The sequence below is a fragment of the Tupaia chinensis genome, unplaced genomic scaffold, assembly GCF_000334495.1.
Source record: "Tupaia chinensis unplaced genomic scaffold, TupChi_1.0 Scaffold144741_1, whole genome shotgun sequence".
NCBI classification, from domain to species: Eukaryota; Metazoa; Chordata; class Mammalia; order Scandentia; family Tupaiidae; genus Tupaia; species Tupaia belangeri.
The window spans coordinates 185,795-198,399 of NW_006204601.1; the positions used below are offsets into that span (position 1 = coordinate 185,795).

The 12,605-nt window shown below is 39.6% G+C and overlaps 1 protein-coding gene across 1 annotated transcript in view; it reads left to right on the forward strand.

The window, feature by feature from the left end:
• GPATCH8 (G-patch domain containing 8) overlaps positions 1-12,605 on the forward strand; it is a 93,115-nt gene that overhangs the window by 62,663 nt on the left and 17,847 nt on the right. The gene's annotated exons all lie outside the window — the stretch shown is intronic.

Sequence of the window (12,605 nt, forward strand, 5' to 3'; positions counted from 1 at the left end):
AATGGAGGAGAAGGGATTGTGGCGTGACCATCCCCCCTGGGGGGTGATTTCTCGCTTTCTGTCTCTATGTCTCTCTCTGTCTGGCGAGCGTATGTGCCCTATAGCAAAAATCTCTCCTAAATAAATAAATAAATAAATAAAGAAGAAGAAAAATGTAGCAGTGAATAATGCTTATCCAGTAACTTTTCCAGTTTTTCTATGCTTTCATAATGAAAAATTTCAGGTTAATCTTTTTCATGCAATTAACAACAAAGACATTTAGCATCTAAGTATTTACTCACCTTTTTTTGGGCTCTTGAGAATTTCTTCAGTTAAGAAGTATCTGGGATATATATTAAAAGACCCCAGAAGATACTTAAGGCACAAAAAAGACATTTAGAAAAGTTAAATTTTCACTTGATAAAAAATCTTTTGAGTAAAGTTTCAACTATAAAAGAGTTCAAAACAGGAACAGTGTAACTCAATCTTGAATAATGTATAGGCTTTTTTAAGAAAAAAAAAAGTCCGTCAAAGCAAAGCATACTTATACATTAAATCTGAATGAAAGTACAAAACTAGCTAAACTCACAGTGACAACATTAATGTGGTATATAGTAATGTTTTAGTGATGTTTCTTTCAATGCGAGTATAGCAGATATTGCTACATTGTTGGTTCATTTGAATGTGATAGATTACTTCTCTTGCATGCCTTATATTGACTCAGTTCTCACATCACTTTTCTGTATTGCATTGCATTTGTCTCCCCCAAGGGGCACTTGGCAATGTGTAAAGACAATTTTGGTTGTCAAAATTAAAGGGACAAAGAATTACCTGTCCCCAAATGGCAAGCAGTAGTGCGGAGGTTGACAAATTCTCTTCTATTAGAGCTACTAAAGGGTCAGGTATGGGCATGATGGTTAAGGTGGCTGGATCTTACATGGCTAATGGCGTGGTTTGAGTTCCAGACCTGGTGGCTTGAAAAACACACCAGGCATGTACGTGTACGCGTGTATGCACAAAATCTGGAGATGAGAATGAAGAAGGGATTATAGCATGGCCATCTCCCAAGGGCATCATCTCTCTCTCTCTTTTTCCTTCTCTCTTCTCCTTCTCCCTCTCTTCCTCCCTCCCCAGTGAGCGCACACACCCTATAGCAAACTTCAAAAGGAAAAAAAACTGAAAAAACTTTCAAATATATGACTTTATGATATCGCTTGACCTCTGCTTAGTACGTTTTATGTCCCAACTGTGTTGTAAACATCTGTAAAGTGCTTATCTCTGACCCTGAATATTCACTTATTCATCTGTGGAATATCATCAGAATGAAAACACAGAAGTAAGGCATTCTCTTAGAGAACTCGTGGACTACCTGTCTACTAATACAGACTTTATTTGTAATCCCTGGTCAGAGAAAAATCTTTAGGTGGTATACTAATGAATGCATCTAAGTTTATTTCTTCACCTTAAACACTTATTAGATACTAAAAAAAGAACAAATGTAGTATGAGTTCTTTGAAATATTTTTGGCAGGGTGTTCATTTGGTTGAAATGTAAGCTTTTTCAAAATCTCATAATGCAAATGGCAGAATCTCAAACTAGAATGTTATAAATGTAAAACCAAAAAAAAAAAAAAACCCACAGTACTAAATTTTTTTATAGTTCAACTTTTCTCTGAACTTAGAATTTCTAAGGAAGCTTCAGTTGACCTTGTTATATAACACAGCTAATAACCCCTACAGTGCCTATTTTGCATTCCTCTTTGATGGACATAAACTTACCATAAAAATGGACCTACCATTTTCACAAATTCATGCTCTAAAATCATAAAGACACCCTGTCTTGTCTTCCAGGAAGGCACACAGGATTATTATGAATCTGAGATAATGGGTAAGTACGTTTAACCCTATATTAGTAATCCCTAGTTTGCATCTTCCATCAGATTCTCACCATTAAAACTTTTTAGAGAAATAATCTATTATGTTAGTAGTAAACTATTAGTGTAGGCAGGATTCTGAACATACTCTTAACCTTTATTAAGTACAAATAATCTCCCAAAAAAGGAGCTACATGGTCACCTTCATTCATGGTGATTTTGGGCAGGGCAGGAGATTTTATGTGCTTTCTTATCCACAAGTTTTTCTCAAAGTTTTAAAGATTTTGTGAAGAGAGCCGGCTCTTTAGTGCAGTGGTTAAGTGCTGTGAGGAGGGAACTGGACCCTTCATGGCTGACACTCTCTGAACCCTGGCCCGGTGTCTTAAAAATCACATTGGCTCATGTCTGTGCGTGCCTGGGATCTGAGAAAGAGAAGGAATGGAGGAAAGGAGACTGCCATGACTGGACCCCATCATGGGAGGTGCTTTTGCTTTCTTCTCTCTCTCTCTCTCTCTCTCTCTCTCTCTCTCTCTTTCGCTGGCACATACCCTCTGGCATTAAATTTTAAAGATTTTGTAGAGAGTCATTAATACAAAAATATCAAAACCCACCTTAAGTTTCAAAGAAGAAAAAAAGCTAATTAAGACATTTTTGCTCTTTTCAGTAGTTTAACCTTTCTTCCAGGTGATTAACTTTAATATATTTTGAAGGGACCAGCAGGTGACATGGTGGTTAAGCCGCTGGACTCCCACATGGCCAAGTGCTGTTTGAGTCCCAGACCTGGCAGGTTGTTTTCTAACTTTTCCTCTCTCTGTGGACAAATTAAAAAATAATAAATAAAATAAGCAATTCTTTATATATAAAAGATGTTATGTATATATTAAATATATTTATATGGGGTGTGTGTGTGTGTGTGCGTGTGTGTGTGTGCATCTTGGATCAAGCAGATGGTGTAATGGTTATGCTGCTAGACTCCCACAAACTCGACAGTGGTTTGAGTCCTGGACCTGGCAGCATAAAACTCATGCCGGGCGAGTGTGCGTGCATGCCCAGAATCCCAAGAGGAGAATGGAGGGAAAGGGATTGCAGAATGGCCATCCCTCTGGAGGGTGATTTCTTGCTTTCTATCTCTGTCTCTGGCGCTTGCACACACCCTATAGCAAAAGTCTTTCTTAAATAAATAAATAAAATCCTCAAAGGAAAGCCACCACATCCAGCCTGTTTAGATGGGTCTGGGAACCATACCTGGGCTCCCTGGCTGAGCCTGTTGCATATCTTTTTCAACAATACTTGTCTGCTGGGACCAGCTGTAGTTACGTTGCTGGACTCCCACATGGCTGGCGCGGTTTGAGTCTTTGACCCAGCGGCTTGCAGCTCATGTAAGGTTCATGTGTGTGCATGCCCAAAATCCCTAGAGGAGGCTAGAGGAGAAGAGATTGTGGTGTGACCATCCCCCCAGGGATTGATTTCTTGCTTTCTGTCTTTATCTGTCTGTCTCTCTGTCTCTTGGCACGTGCATGTGACCTATAGCAAAAAAATCTCTCTCAAAAAAAATAAAGTAGTTGTCTATCATTGGATATGTCAACAGAAATAATTTTCTTTAGCTTTTCAGGAGCCTGAAATATTTTCTTTTCTAGAAATAAATTTGTAGGAACATATTAGTAGTCAGTGCCTTCCTATATTTATACCACTAAGAGTCCTTCTAATTTATAGTCTAGAGATCACAAATTTCTCACAGATGTATTTTGTCTGATCTTTCTGGTGTTAGTTTTTCTTCCCATTTATTTATCTTTATTTTATTTTAGGTTTCAGCCGTAGAGCACAGGCACTCGCCAGGAGAGAGACAAAGAGAGGGAAAGTGAGAAGTCACTCCCCAGGTGGGCGGCCATGTTGCGATCTCTTCTCCTTCAGTCTCCTCTCAGGATTTTGGGCATGCATGCACACATAGCTGGTGTGATTTTCAAGCCACCAGGTCTGAGACTCAAACCGTGGAATTAGCCATTTGGGGTCCAGTTTCTCAAACTCTACACCACCTGCTGGCCTCATTGATTTCTGTTTTTTAAAAATAAGATTTTACATAATTCAGGATTTCACTCATCTTGAAAAATTGAAATATCTGATGATCTTAGGACTACATTTCAATGTAACAGTTGACTAAAGCTGAGTAATTGCTGTCTCTTTGCTCACCCTCCCAATTAACTGTGGTTTCTACTTCATCTTTTCTCTTATACCAGTCTGTGTGACTCAGTCTGTTTAGACTCCTCTAAACATTTGAGTTCATGGGGACCAGCCAGTGGCGTGGTGGGTAAGGCACTGGACACTCCCACGTGGCTGACCACAGTTCAAGTCCCAGACCTGGAGGCTTGCTTTCTCACTGTACCACTCTCTCTGTGTGTATGTCTCTCTCTGGTCAAATTAAAATAAAATGAGTGAATAAATAAAATTAAATAATTCTTTAAAAATTTTTTGAGTTCATGACCCAGGCCTGCACTATTCCTTCCTCCCCTCACAGCTGCCCATGGGTTCTGACCTACACTGAGGAAGTAGCACATTGGAAAGCTGTCTTCTTACTATTGAGACCAACTTCCTTGCAATTTCAGTTTGTGATAGATTCATCCAATTATCAAACTCTGGTACTATTGAATACAAAGCAGCTTTACAATTCTTTAACTTGTAGAAAGAATCAGTATCTCCATTAGAGGAAAGAATGCTTTCAGCTGGCCTCTTTCTGCTAAAATATCCCTAGCATAGAGCTGGTTCCATGACCTAGTGGTTAACGGAGTTGGATCACACATGACTGGTGACAGTTTGAATACTGGTCCTGGCAGTTTGAAAAACACACCAGGCATGTGTGCATAAGTGTCCCAAATCCCGACAGGATGGAGAAATGCAGAAGGGATTGCAATGTGACCATGCATCCATTGGGAGATGCTTTCTCCCTCTGTTTCTCTCTGTCTCTGGCAAGCACACATACCCTCTGGCTTATAAACAGACAAAATAATAATGATAAAATAACTGTAGTATGAAAACTTCTGTGCTTTTTACATTTTCTGTTGAATGGAAGTTCTACTTAATACCAATGTCTGTTTTCAGCTGTAAATGAAAGTAGTAGTTTCCGGGACCAGTAGATGGTGTAATGGTTATGTTGCTGGGCTCCCACCTAGTCAACTGAGGTTCAAGTCCCAGAATGGGCAACTTAAATCTCACGCCGGGTGCTTGTGCATGCATGCCCAAAATCCGAAGATCAGAATGGAGGAAAGGGATTGTGGCATCCCCACTGAGGGGACCATTTCTTGTTTCTGTCTCTCTTTCTCTCCAGGAAGCACACATGCCCTATAGCAAAAAATCTTTTTTTTTTTTTTTTTAAAAGGATAGTTTCCTGTGCTTTAAATAGTGAAACTAAACTAAAACAGATTAAAGCCTGAGGCAGCCACCAATGACTTCTCTATTCTAAATTGTACAGAATAGAATCTTTCAAACCTGATTTTGTCTATACTGCAGCTATCAGAACTTTGACAGTGTTACTTACTCTTAGTTGACTGTATCAGTACCAGTAATACATATTACCAAGGATCACATATTTGAATTTTCCTCACTACTCAAAAATGAAACAGTTTCTGAATTGTATTTTCTGAGAAATTTCTCAGTAATAGAATAAATTATTTATTTTTTGTGCTTCACAAGGACTTCATTGCAGCCTGGAGTGGTCACTTTCTACTTGAAGTTTCACTGTTTACTGATTGGATTTTTGCCTCAAGATATTTTTCAGCATTTCATTCTCTATATGCTTGATACATGGGTCATCATGATAGTAAGCACATCAGAACCAGTTGGACCTCTCCCAAGCCACTGCAGATTTGAAGAAATGCCAACTAGGTTCCTTTTTGGTGCTGCTGTGCTATTCAGTTGGGAAAAAATCATGGAAGTAAATTTAAAAGGCAAGGTGAAAGATTATTCTAGGGCCAAAATAAAAGGAAAATAGCAGTTCTTTTTTTTTTTTAAAGAAGTATTTATTTAATTTACTTATTCATCCATTTATTTTTAATTTGAACCAGAGAGCGAGAGAGACAGAGAGAGAGAGGGAAAGTGAGAAAGCAGGCCATCAGGTCCAGGACTCAAATTGTGGTTGGCCATTTGGGAGTGTCCACCACACCACCTGCTGGTCCCCAAAAATTCTAAGATGTGAAACCAACATCAAATACCCATGAAGATATTCCATAAGAACTCTGTATTTTGGGTGTTTACCCTTAGAAAACCATAAAATGATTACAGGTTGGGTATCCCTAACCTGGAAATCCAAAATGCTTCAAAATTTGAGACTTTAGAGCATCATCATGATGCTACAAGTGAAAAATTTTACAACTGACTTAATGTGATAGTGCACAGTCAAAATAAAAATATTGTATAAAATTACCTTCAGGCTATGTGTATAAGCTGTATATAAAACATAAGTGAATTTTTTGTGTTTAGACTTGAGTTTCATCTCCAAGATACTGCATATTTTGCAAGATATTGCAAATATCGCAAAATCTGAAGAGAGAAAAAAAAATACACTGAAACACTTCTGATCCCAAACATTTCAGATAGGGCATACTCAACCTATATTTGCAAAAATGCGAAGTCAGTTTAAAATCATGTGAATCTTGGGCCAGCGGGCGACGTAATGGTTTAGGCATTGGACTCCTACATTACCTACCACAGATCAAGTCCCGGGCCTGGTGGCTTGCTTTCTCGCTTTCCTTCTCTCTCTCTCTCTGGTCCACTTACAAAATAATAATAATGCATAAATTAAAATAATTCCTTTTTTTTTTTTTTTTTGGTAGAGTTTTTTCTATAGGGTGTATGCACTCACCAGAAAGACAGACAGAGAGACAGAAAGTGAGAGATAACCCCCCAGGGGGGATGACCACACCACAATCCCTTCTCCTCCATTCTCCTCTCAGGATCTTGGGCATGCAAGCACACGCACCCAGCGTGAGTTTAAGCCACGAGGTCTGGAACTTGAACCACAGTTGACTACATGGGAGTCCAGCAACATAGCCATTATGGCAACTGCTGGTTTCTAAAATAAAATAATCATGTAAAGAAAATTATTTCTGTTCTGAACATAGTTATTGCAAAGATAAAAAAAAATTTTTTTAATCATATGAATCTCAAACCTTCTTAAGTGGTGACTTAAATATCTTACTTCTGAAGAGAATTACGCTTTGAGCAGACCCAGAATTTGGGTGTATTGTTTTATTTTAATAACCTAGAACAGAAAAGTGGAAATTTTAGGTCCATAGTGGTACTTTTTATGGATGCCCATTTTCTTTGGGACTGTTTTACATAGGAGAATTGACATCATTTACTCATTTTTCCAAAAACTGAGCATGTTTTAAACCTTTTCACCTATTAAATCTTATGTATTCACCACTTCTACTTGCATTTAGAATGGACTGTTATACCCAGTAATCAACCTAACTAACCTTGGAAAAATCCATCTCTTTAGGGAAGCTACCTGCTTTTATGACTAGGGCTAACCTTTAACACACCTTCTAGAACTAATATTGTAGGTAAACCAGACATTCTCTTATCATATATTTTTAATTGTTCATCATTTTGGCATACAGTCCCAATATAAAGAAAAATAATTGTACCTTGTTAATGTTCTGGAGTTTCAACCTGTTTTCTGCCCTTACACACTTCAGTTCATCACAGTGATTCACTGTGGTGATTCTGGGACTTGGCTCTGTGTTCTGTTGTAGCCTGTAGGGTTAAAGCAACCTAAATAATAATGATAAATCTATAAGAGACAGTGCTTTAAGGAGAGCTGTGAACTGGGACCAGCAGGTGGCATGGTGGTTAAGGTGCTGGACACTCCCACACACCCAACCACGGTTTGAGTCCTGGACCTGGTGGCTTGCTTTCTGATGTGTTCTCTCTCTCTCTCTCTCTCTGTCTCCCTCTGGTCAAATTAAAAATAAAATAAAATTAAAAAATTAATGAATAAATAAAATAAATTTTTAAAAAAGAGAGAGAGCTGTGAACTGAGCTGCTGCTATTCCATTGACTTTGAGCCCAAGCAACTTCTATGAATTCTACTCTTTCAGATTGTATGTGAAAGGCATATCTTTGTCTCCAGATATATATAATCTGGAGGGTTGTGTGGATAAACTTAAAACTCATTGTTCACAAAACCTCAGCAGGATACCATTTTCTACCCACTAGAATGGCTTTAAAAAAAGATACAATAGCAAGTGTTGGAGAGAATATAGAGAAATTGGAATCCTCCTGTATTGCTAATGAGATAGTAAAATGGTACAACCCTTCTGGAAAACAGATTGACATTTTCCTCAATATGTTAAATATAGGGACCAGCAGTTAGCATAATGGCTATTTCGCTGGATTCCCATGTAGTCGACCGTGGTTCGCATCCCGGACCCGGTGCCTTAAAACTCACATCGGGCACGTGTGCATGCATGACCAAGATCCAAGAGGAGAAGGAGGAGAAGGGATTGCAGCATGGCCATCCCCCCCTGGGGGGTGATTTCTCGCTTTCTGTCTCTCTGTCTCTGTCTGTCTGTCTGGCAAGCATGTGCACCGCTGTAGCAAAAACCTCTCAGAAAAAAAAAAAAAAAAACCTCCGGGCACATGTGCGTGTGTGCCCAAGATCCCGAGAGGAGAATGGAGGAGAAGGAATTGTGGCGTGGCCATCCCCCCTGGGATGGTGATTTCTTGCTTTCTGTCTCTCCATCCCTCTCTGTCTGTCTGGTGAGCGCACACGCCTGATAGCAAAAAAACCTCTCCAAAAAAAAAAATGTTAAATATAGAATTAAACTGTGACCATTTCATACCCCCAAAATGAAAATACGTCCACATAAGGACTTGTACAGAAGTATTCATAACAGCCAAAAAGTGGAAACAACCCAAATGTTCATCAGTTAATGAATGGATAATATGTAATATGTTCGGGGCTGGCAAGTGGCATGGTGGTTAAGGGCGCTGGACTCCCACATGGCCAACTGCAGTTCGAGTACTGGACCTGGTGGCTTGCTTTCTCACTTTCCCTCTTTTTCTCTCTCTCATTCTGTCTCAATCTGGTCAAATTAAAATAAATAAGTAAATAAATAAAGTTAAAATAATTCTTTTAAAAAAATGTAGTATATTCAAGCCAGCAAATGGTGTGGAGGTTATGGATCTCACATGGCCAGCTTCAGGGTTCTAATCCTGGACCTCACAGCTTGAGAATTATACTGGGCGTGTGTGCGTGTGTGCCTAGAATCCCAAAAGAGTGGAGAAGGTATTGCAGTGTGGCCATCCTCCCTGAGGTGTGTGTTTGGGGAGGGAAGGGGGAACCTCTCTCTGGCAAGCACACACACCCTGTAGCAAAAACTTAAAAAAAAAAAAAAAAAAAAAGTATATTTACGCAATGGAATATTATTTGGCTGTAAAACAGAATGACTTCTTGGTGTGTACAACGCGTCATGTACCTTGACAATGCCATGTTAATTGAAAGAAGTCGGTCACAGGATCAGCAGATGGCATAATGGTTACATTGCTGGACTCCCACGTTGTCAACTAGTCAACTACAGTTCTTGGACCTGGCGACTTTAAACTCACACTAGGCGTATGGGCATGTGTGCCCCAAATCCCAAGAGGAGAATGGAGGAGTAGGGATTGTGGTGTGCCAATCCCCCCTCAGGTGATTTCTCACTTTCTGTCTCTGTCTCCCCAGCGAGTACACATGCCCTGTAGAAAAAAAAAAAATCTCTCTCTTAAAAAAAATAAAAAGGGAGGCCAGCAGGTGGCATGGTGGTTAAGGGTGCTAGACTCCCACATGGCCAACCACAGTTCAATGGTGGTGGCTTTCTCTCTCTCTCTCTCTCTCTCTCTCTCCCTGTCTCTGGTCAAAATTAAAAATAAGTAAATAAAAGTTAAAGAAAATAATTCTTAAAAAAAAGAAAAGAAAGAAAGAAGTCAGTCACAAAAGACCCCATGTTGTATGATTTCATTTATATTGAAAGTCTAAACAAGGGCCTGACAGATGGTGTGGTGGTAAAGGCGCTGGACTCCCGCATGGCCAACTACCTTTAGAGTCCTGGACCTGGCAACTTGCTTTCTCACTTTCCCTCTCTCTCTCTCTTTCTCTGTTGAGCACATGTGTCCTATAGCAAATTTAAACAATATTAATGGGGTCAGCAGGTGGCATGGTGGTTGAGGATGCTAGATTCCCACATGGTCAACCTTGGTTCGAGTCCTAGACTTGGCAGCTTGCTTTCTGTCTTCCCTCTCTGTCCCTCTCTGGTCAAATTTAAATAAATAAATAAATAAAATAAAGTTTAAAAAAAGAATTCTTTTTTAAAAATTATAATATTAATAAATTAAATAAATATTTTTAAATGTCTAAACAAACGTATAAAGACAGAAAGTAGGGCCATCCCTGTAGTGCAGAAGTTAAGTGCTTTGCATAGAAATTTGGATCCTACATGGCCAACTGTGGTTTCAAAGCCAGCCCCAGTAGCTTGAAAAAAGACACTGGAGGGGGACCAGCAGATGGTGTAATGGTTATATCGTTGAACTTGCATGTAGTCGACTGTAGTTCAAGTCCTGGACCCAGCAACTTAAAACTCAGGCAGGGTGCATGTGCGCCCAAAATCCTGACAGGAGAATGAAGGAGAAGGGATTATGGCATGGCCATGATGATTTCTCGCTTTCTCACTTTCCCTGTCCATCATTTTGTCTTTCTCCAGCAAGTACACGCACCCTATGGCAAAAATTTAAAAAGAAGCAAGAGGTCAGGGTGCAATCAGGTCATCCCTTCTTAACTCACTGTATTTCCCATCTGTTTGTAACCAACATATAATACATAAAAGAGTGGGGGGTGCAGCAGGTGACATAGTGGTTAAGGCACTGGACCCCCACGGGGTTGACTATGGTTTGAGTCCTGGCCTCAGCAGCTTGAAATTCACTCCAGGTGCATGTGCATGTGTGCCCAAAATCCTGAAAGGAGAATAGAGGAGAATTGCAGCATGGCCATCTCCCTCTGGAAGGGTGGTTTCTCACTTTCTTCCTCTCTATCTCTCCAGCAAATGTACGTGCCCTATGGCAAAAATCTCTTAAGAAAATTAAAAAGTGTGTGTGTGTCTTCTCCCAACAACTCATTTTAAAACTGAAACCAGTTTGATAAATGTTTATTGAACATCTCTTTTATGCCATAGACAACAGTATGTACTCTACAGGATCAGTTACAATGAAAGACTAATTCCCAATCACTGTTTTAGAAGAGTGGAGTTGCTAGCTGATGAAAGAAACCATGGGTAACTTTTAACTCTAAAGAGACAGAATCAGATTCTTTATAACTGAGTAAGTGTAGAATGTAGGACTTTTAGGCAATAGGAAATACTCTGCCTGCTTTTTTTTTTTTCTTTCTTTCTTTTTTTTTTTTTAAGGTTTTTGCCTTAGGGTACGTGTGCTTGCCAAGGAGAGAGAGAGACAACAGATATATACAAAGAGAGGGGAAGTGAGAATCACCCTCCGGAAGTCATGACCATGCCATGATCACTTCTCCATTGTCCTCTCAGGACTTTTATTTATTTTTTTTAAATTTGTTTATTTTAGAGATTTTTACTATTGGGTGCATGCTTGCACTCACAAGAGAGACAGAAAATGATAAATCACGCCCCAGCAGAGATGGACATGCCACAGTCTCTTCTCCTCCACTCTCTTCTCGGGATTTTGTACACACACACACACATGCACACCGACTTGAGTTTTAAGCTGCCGGGTCTAGGGCTCAAACGTCAGTCGACTGTGTGGGAGTCCAGTGATGTAACCATTACACCATCTACTGTCCCTCCGCTTGGGATTTTAGACACACACATACATGTGCCCAGCATGAGTTTCAAGCCACTGAGTTGGGACTTGAACTATATATAGTCAGCCATGTGAGAATCCAGTGCCTTAACCTCCATGCCACCTGCTGACCCATTCTGCCTGCTTTTTGATGCTCAAGATTTCCTTTACATAGACTAATATTTTTTATTCTTGACATTTAGATAATAGTTTTGAAATACTTGAGAAAGATAATCAGAGTTATTCCTAGTAAAATATAATCAGTCAAATATAAACTATTATAAATTTTGTTTTGATAGAAGTGAGAAGATCCCAGAAGTACAAAAAGAAGTTTTATTGTACCTAGATTCTTATCATCTTTATTTTTTTTTCTCTATAAGGTGTGTGAATTCATTGGAGAGAGACAGAGAGATGGAAAGTAAGAAAACACCCCACAGAGTGGATGACTACACCTCAATACCTTCTCTGTTCTCTTCTCGGGATTTTGGGGACACATGCACATGTGCCCAGTGGTTCCAGGATTCAAACCATGTAATCAGGCACGTGGGATCCATCACCTTAACCACACCACTGGCTGGCCCTCTTATTCTCTTTTGTTGTTAAGGAAAACTGTGTATAGATTTATCTTTTTTTAAAGAGGTAGGATCTGTCTGTGTTGCCAAGATTATCCTCCTGCCTCAGTCTTCCCAATAGCCGGGACGACAGGCACACTCCACCGAGTCTAGCTTAGAAATATCTTATCTCATTTATTCCCTCCTCAAAGACAGTTTAGCAGAAAATGTGCTGTTAGCAGAACACAGTTGGTGTAATGGCTGTGATCGCTGGACTCCCATGTAGTGGACCACGGTTTGAGTCCCAGACTCAGTGGCTTAGACTCATGCTGTGTGTGTGTGTGTGTGTTGTGTTATCTGATCTATTG